This window comes from Acinonyx jubatus, chromosome D1 (genome assembly GCF_027475565.1).
Source record: "Acinonyx jubatus isolate Ajub_Pintada_27869175 chromosome D1, VMU_Ajub_asm_v1.0, whole genome shotgun sequence".
NCBI classification, from domain to species: Eukaryota; Metazoa; Chordata; class Mammalia; order Carnivora; family Felidae; genus Acinonyx; species Acinonyx jubatus.
In genome coordinates this window covers 20,150,299-20,157,241 of record NC_069390.1, presented here as the reverse complement: position 1 = coordinate 20,157,241, position 6,943 = coordinate 20,150,299, and the positions used below count along the sequence as shown (strand labels likewise).

General features: G+C 39.3%; 1 pseudogene; it reads left to right on the top strand.

The window, feature by feature from the left end:
- The first annotated feature begins 1,605 nt into the window (after positions 1–1,605).
- LOC106988499 (L-lactate dehydrogenase B chain-like) lies at positions 1,606–2,685 on the top strand (annotated as a pseudogene).
- Positions 2,686–6,943: the final 4,258 nt, after the last annotated feature.

Genomic DNA, 6,943 nt, shown 5'->3' with positions numbered 1-6,943 from the left:
ATCAAGCCCTCGATAAAGGGAGCACTATGCAATGTGGTAAACAGTGTCATTTTCAAACTCCCTAGAGAAATAGAAGGTTCAAAAAGCTAGAAGGAAATCGAACTTGAGGTCTTCAGAGAAAAACAAGCCTGAAAGGAAGCATGTCCCTTTTGAAAACTATTCTCCAGCTTCAAATTATGAAAAACAATACCTTCAGGAAACAGTTGTCACAACCAGGGATTTCTAATGGCATCATGGCAAAGTTGATAATTGACCTGAAGATGCTTCAAGAAACCACTGACCATCTCAATGACACATTGACCTTTGAATAGCCTCTAGAGAAGGGTTAGGGCAGTCAGTCCAAGAATTGAGGGAAACAAAATACAGGAATCAAAATCATTGCTGCTGTCATCATGTTGTCCAAGCATGACAGCTTCAGGGCCTGCCACCACTCTGGGCTTCAGGGACACCAAGAAAAAAAGGGCTGGCAGCAGTCCACCCCAAATGGAGTCACACAATGCCTCCAGCAATTAAGCCTGGTAGTCACAGTTTGATTACACCAACAGTATACACTGGGCCTATCCGTTCATCACCATTGTATAGGCACTGTCACCCATCTCTGTCACCCTGGCCCTGCAAACTTTAGAGCTGCTACCATCAAGATGTTCTATATTTCCCTGAATCTAACCAGCTGCACTCTATGCTTACCTTTCTAAACTTTTCACTCTCCTATCTTAAAACATGACTCTATAAGATATAAACTCATTTTCATCTTTAAACTCTTCCTTATCTCTTTCCTTACTTCCTTGCTTTAATGAAAACATTGCTTTTTCCTACAGATAGAATTTCCCATGATGACTATGTATTATAAATTTGAGGAGACAGTTTTTCCCTGTCCATTAAGCCATGATATTCACAGAGTGTTACTCCCCTGTATCAGTCAGGATAGGCTATAATAAGCCACAGTAACAAAGAAATTCTGAAATGGCATAGTGTGACACAAATATTCATTCCTCACTCAAAACACAGTCTGATGAGAAGGTCAAAGTACTTCCCTCAAATCATCTGTTTCTTTGTGTTGTTCCACCCTTTTCTGACATTAAGATCATCTTGGCATCATTCAGCCAACAAATAGAGATAAAACTGAGGGAATACATGCTATATATTTACTCATCCCAGTCAGAATGCGACATGTTATTTCTGCTTACATTCCAATAGCCATACTCAGGAATATGGCACCAACCTAAATGAAAAAGCGGCTCTCAAATATAGACTCCTAGAGTTCCCAAGAAGAGAAAATAATACTGGTCAGTATCTGTGACAACGCAATATTCTGGTCAACAAATATCTATTTTTATCCTTTTTCCAATACATAGAATACACTCTTTATTCCTAAAACAGACTGGCTAAATTACCATCTTGCCACTGTTTTCACCTCAAAATCAGATTCTCCAGGTGATTTCCACTCCTCTACATCAAGTCCACATGTGGCTCCTTTCCATAAAGATAAAATATATGTCTCACTTCAATATACAATGATGATATGCACATCAGACACTTCCATACAAAAAAAAAGAGGTAAGGAGGAGACGCAGCTGGCATTATCTTCTTTACATGACTCTTACAGCTGTTTCTCACTAGGCACAATGGCAACTCTTAAGGAAAAACTGATTGTGTCAGTCACAGAAGAAGAGTCAACCGTCCCAAACAATAAGAGTACTGTAGTGGGTGTTGGACAAGTTGGCATGGCATGTGCCATCAGCATTCTGGGAAAGTCCCTGGCTGATGAACTTACCCTGGTGGATGTTTTGGAAGATAAACACAAAGGAGAAATGATGGATCTGCAACATAGGAGCTTAATTCTTTAGACATCTAAAATTGATAATTTTGTGACAGATAAAGATTACTCCATGACTGCCAATTCTAAGATTGTGGTGGTAACTGCAGGAGTCTGCCAGCAGGAGGCAGACAGTGGCTCAACCTGGTGCAGAGGAATGTTAATGTCTTCAAATGCATTATTCGTCAGATAGTCAAGTACAGTCCTGATTGTGTCATAATGGTGGTTTCCAACCCAGTGGATATTCTCACATACATTACATGGAAGCTAAGTGGACTACCCAAGCTAAGTGATTGGAAGTGGGTGTAATCTGAATTTTGCTATATTTCACTATTTTATGGCTGAAAAACTTGGCATTCATCCCAGCAGCTGCCATGGATGCATTTTGAGAGAACAAGGCAACTCAAGTGTGGCTACGTGGAGCAGAGTGAATGTGGCAGGTGTTTCTCTCCAGGAACTGAACCCAGAAATGGGAACAGACAATGACAGTGAAAATTAGAAGGAAGTACATAAGATGGTGTTTGAAAGTGCATATGGAGTCATCAAACTAAAAAGGATATACCAACTGGACTACTGGATTAAGTATGGCTGATCTCGTTGAATGTTGAAAACTCAATCCAGGATTCATCCAGTGTCAACAATGGTGAAGGGAATGTATGGCACTGAGAATGAAATCTTCCTGACCCTTCCATGTATCCTAAAAGTTCAGGGGTTAACCAGTGTTATCAACCAGAAGCTGAAGGATGATGAGGTTACTCAGCTCAAGAAAAGTGCAGATATCTTGTGGGACATCCAGAAAGACCTAAAAGACCTGTGACTTCTGGCTTCTTGGCTGTAGAAATTTAAAACTACCATGTGATTAACTATGAGCCTTTCTTCAGTTTTTCATCCATATACATTGATCAGTTTGCTTATATCTTCCTAAATATATGAATCTGGGCTCACAGAATTGAAGCCCATGCTTAGTGCTTACAAATGAGCACTGAACAAATAAAATTAACTATCATAGTGTGCTTCTGAAAGAAAGAGAAAGAAAGAAAGAAAGAAAGAAAGAAAGAAAGAAAGAAAGAAAGAAAGAAAGAAGGAAGGAAGGAAGGAAGGAAGGAAGGAAGGAAGGAAGGAAGAAAGAGGTAGGGAGACAAGGGGAAACCCATAGCAGTCATGGGTCCATAGTAAGTTTGAAATTTAGGAGACCAGACAATGGAAATTGTCCTTGTTTGAGAGGTAGTGGAGATTCCATGAACTGGGTCTATTTTTTAGAAAGATCTATTTTGGTCATAGCTCTTCATGACTTCAAGCTCTTCTCTTGGGAAGTATTCTCCTTCCCATTACCATACTTGGCCACATCTTACATAGGGATTAATGTGACCTCCTTGAGGCAATGCAGACTTAAAGGCTGCCTCTTGATTATGAGAAATTAGGAGACTAGAAGCTGTTTTAATAGCGTGAACAGCATTAGAGATTTTCAGTCTGGTCTTGAGGTTTCTCTGGCAATATATTTCCAAAAAAAAAAAAAAAACTTGTTAGGCTTGGGTTTAGTCCTTTTCTAGTCTATCCATGGTCCAACAGCCATATCCAAAGTTCTTTCTAGATATAAAGCTTGAGCTGTGAATTTTCCTATGTTTAATTACTATTACCTTGGTCTCTTGAAATAAATATAAATACAGATCATATAATCTGTCTCATCCTCACCCTGAAACATTCTGATAAAATGACAAGCTGAATTAGATGTTGACACTCAATAAAAAATCCCGTTTCTTACTATTTGGAGTCAGAAAGAAGTTTTTTTGACCCTACCAGTTCTCCAGTTTTTTTACTCCATCTATTCCATTTCATTTTTTTCAAAAAACTAGCCAAATTTTCATTATGTCCTCCCTTTTTTATAATACTTTGCCAAATGTCATCCATAACAGCCCACTCACATGAATTATATGATTTTTTTCAAATTTCATCCACTAGACTTAGCAGGTCAGTTAGGTGAATGATCCGCCTCCGAAATGTTACCAAAAGTGACAATCTTCCAAATGTTTTCTCCCAGCATAACATGAGGTACCTTCTTCCAATATCATGTCTTCCCTGTTTGCTTTCTACCACTAAGCCAGGGCCATATATTTGTGAAGAATTTTTTGTGGTATCGATTCACTTCTGCTTAAGATCAAAGATACCAGCTGCTGAACAAGTATTCACACTCTCAGTGACTTAATATAAGTTTAGTTCTCTCTCCTGCCATATTCAATGGTGAGAGTTAAGATTTCCTGGCAGCTTCCACTAAGTGGTGACTCAGATCTTATTGTCTTCTATTACAGAATCCTGTTTCCATCCACAAAACTGGGAAGAGAGATGAAGGGTCAAAGGGTTTTCAGTGTTTTGAGAATTCAGACCTAGGAAGAGTCTATATAATATCTGCTCACATTCACTTCATCACAACTAATCTTAGGACTCCTAACTAAAGGCAAAGAAAATTGGGAAATCTAGTTTCTCCATGCCTAGGAAAAGGACATAAAATTGATGAGAGATTCAGCCAGTGTCTGTTACAATACAACCTTCTGGTCAATAAATATCTGTCTCAATATTCCTTCCACACATAAGAAATTCTCACTCCAGTACCCAGTCTCCATTCAGCCATTGCCTCTGGCTAAATGGAATCATGGAATCTGGCTTTCTGGAATCAGTGCATGAGGTCCAGCCATCTCTGTCATCTTCAGATGTGGTTTATGATGATCCTATAAACTTTGGACTAAAAGGATAAGTTATCTTCTCCCCACCCACATACACACCACATCTGGAAGTGAAACAGGGATAGGATGTCAGCAAAAAATACTCCCATTTACAAAGTGAAGAATGAAAAAGTCACCACTCTTACCACTCTTACAATTCTGCATTGTTGCTGGGCATACATAGTAAAAATCTCTACCCTAGGGTTTATGATTCTTGCTCTCAGGACACACTTCTTGCCCATTGGTCTCCATGGGCTTCAGGCTCCTCCCTTTGGGAGTCTTTTTATTCTTTTTTTTTTTAATATAATGTTTATTTACTTTTCAGAGAGAGAGAAAGAGACAGAGACAGAGAGTGTGAGCAGGGGAGGGACAGATGGGGGGCGTAAACAGAATCAGAAGCAGGCTCCATGATATGAGCTGTAAGCACAGAACCCAATGTGGGGCTCAAACCAAGAACCATGAGATCATGAGCTGATCCGAAGTTGGATGCTTAACCTACTTAGCCACCCAGGTGCCCCAGGAGGCTTTTTATTCTTAATCACACCACTGCCCTGTCCAACAAATGCAGTTTGAACATTTATTTTCTGAAAAGTGACTCGAAAATCAGTCTGTTTATATCTTTTGGTCTTTATGTTTTAGAGTTTAAGTTAATTCTGAAAACGTTCAACTGACCTATGGAGAAAAGAAATCAAAGGGAAGATACACTGGCTACTTAATCATCTCATTTAAAGACTGAAAATATCATTTCTTTTTGTCTACCGATGGGCAGAACTCAGTCACATGGTCCCATCTAACTGCAAGAGAGGATGAGGACTGAGGTCACTCTAAGTGATCAAGAAGGAGAAATGGGATTGGTTAGTCAGTCTCTGAAACTTTTCCCCAGTGTCTTTTTTTAATGAATGTTTTATTTAATTTTGGGAGAGGGAGAAAGTGTGAGTGGAGGAGGAGCAGAGAGAGAGGGAGATAGAGGATCCAAAGTGGGCTCAATGCTGACAGCAGGGAGCCCATGTGGGGCTTGAACTCACAAACCATGAGATCACGACCTGAACCAAAGTCAGAAGCTCAACCGACTGAGCCACCCAGGTGCCCCCATGGTGTCTTATAAAACATCTTCTCCTTGACAGTGATAGCTATTTCGCTCAAACATTTCCTCTCTCCTAGTATCATCATTCTCAGTAGCCCTCCTCTTGCCTCTCCTAAAACAGATAACTTACCATTTTGAAAATTCTTCCTTATAACTTTATTGTCCATTCATGTGGTCAACCCACTCAGACCACTGGCCTCAACATTCTTGAGCTCCTCAACTCTGATGATCTTCTCCAACATGATACCTCAACCACCCAATCTCAAAGTCACATACTAGAGCTTACCATCACCTGAAACAGCTTCATTTCCAAAATCATTAACCTCACTTCTTTCTATCTTCCCCACCCCACCCAACACTATGTCTCAAATAACATCAACTTTATATTTCTAACTACAAAATTTCCTTCCTAATTCATCATTTAGAATCCACTCTTAACCCTTTACTCCAGTCCCTCTGCTCACAGCTCCCTATTCCAGCTTGTTTACTCAACTGACCTCTTTATACCTAGACTAATAATAACTCCCTTTACTTTTTCCCAATCCAATAATCTTGCCTTTTTACGAGTGCTCTCATTATGCAGTTTAGGTTCTTTGGTTCACCATTTCAAAAATAGTCTTGCTAAATACTTTTTCCTCTCTATTATAAACCCACTTTGAAGAATATCAGCCCTAAATGAAACTAAGCATTCCCTTCCCTTCTGCTTTCACCCAAGCAACTCAACAAAGCTTAAGAAAACTACACAGAAGAACAAGTTGATGCTACAGTTTTTCCATGATCTTCAAATTGCAAAAGGCCCTAATGTGTGCTTGAAATAAGTCGCTTCTCTAGACAACAAATATTTTCTACTTTCCACAACAATTATGTTAAATTTTTGTGCTTCCCACAAAACTCTCTGTAGGTCCTCACCTCACTCTCATTGCCTGATACGAAGAGAAGTGTCTGACATAAGATAGGAATCCTTCATAGCTCACTACCAGTTCATACGACTACCTTCTTCTTGCCCTGAGCCCCTTTACCTCTCTCTTACTATAACGAAGCTGTGTGCTTCTCTTGTAGATGGCTCACCTATGCTTCAGTCTCCATTCTTATCGAACTTCATAGGAAATAACCTATTCCTCCCCATATATTATTTATCTCACCATTAATACTACAATTTTCTCAATTACATTTCATTCCTCTTATCTGTCTTATCTGAAAATACAGTAAATAAATTAAAACATTCTCATTTATAGCCACAGCTTCAATCTGATGACTGCTAATCCTTCTCAGGGCTTCGATCCACATTATCTCCATCTACCCTCTTGACAATTTACAAACATGTTG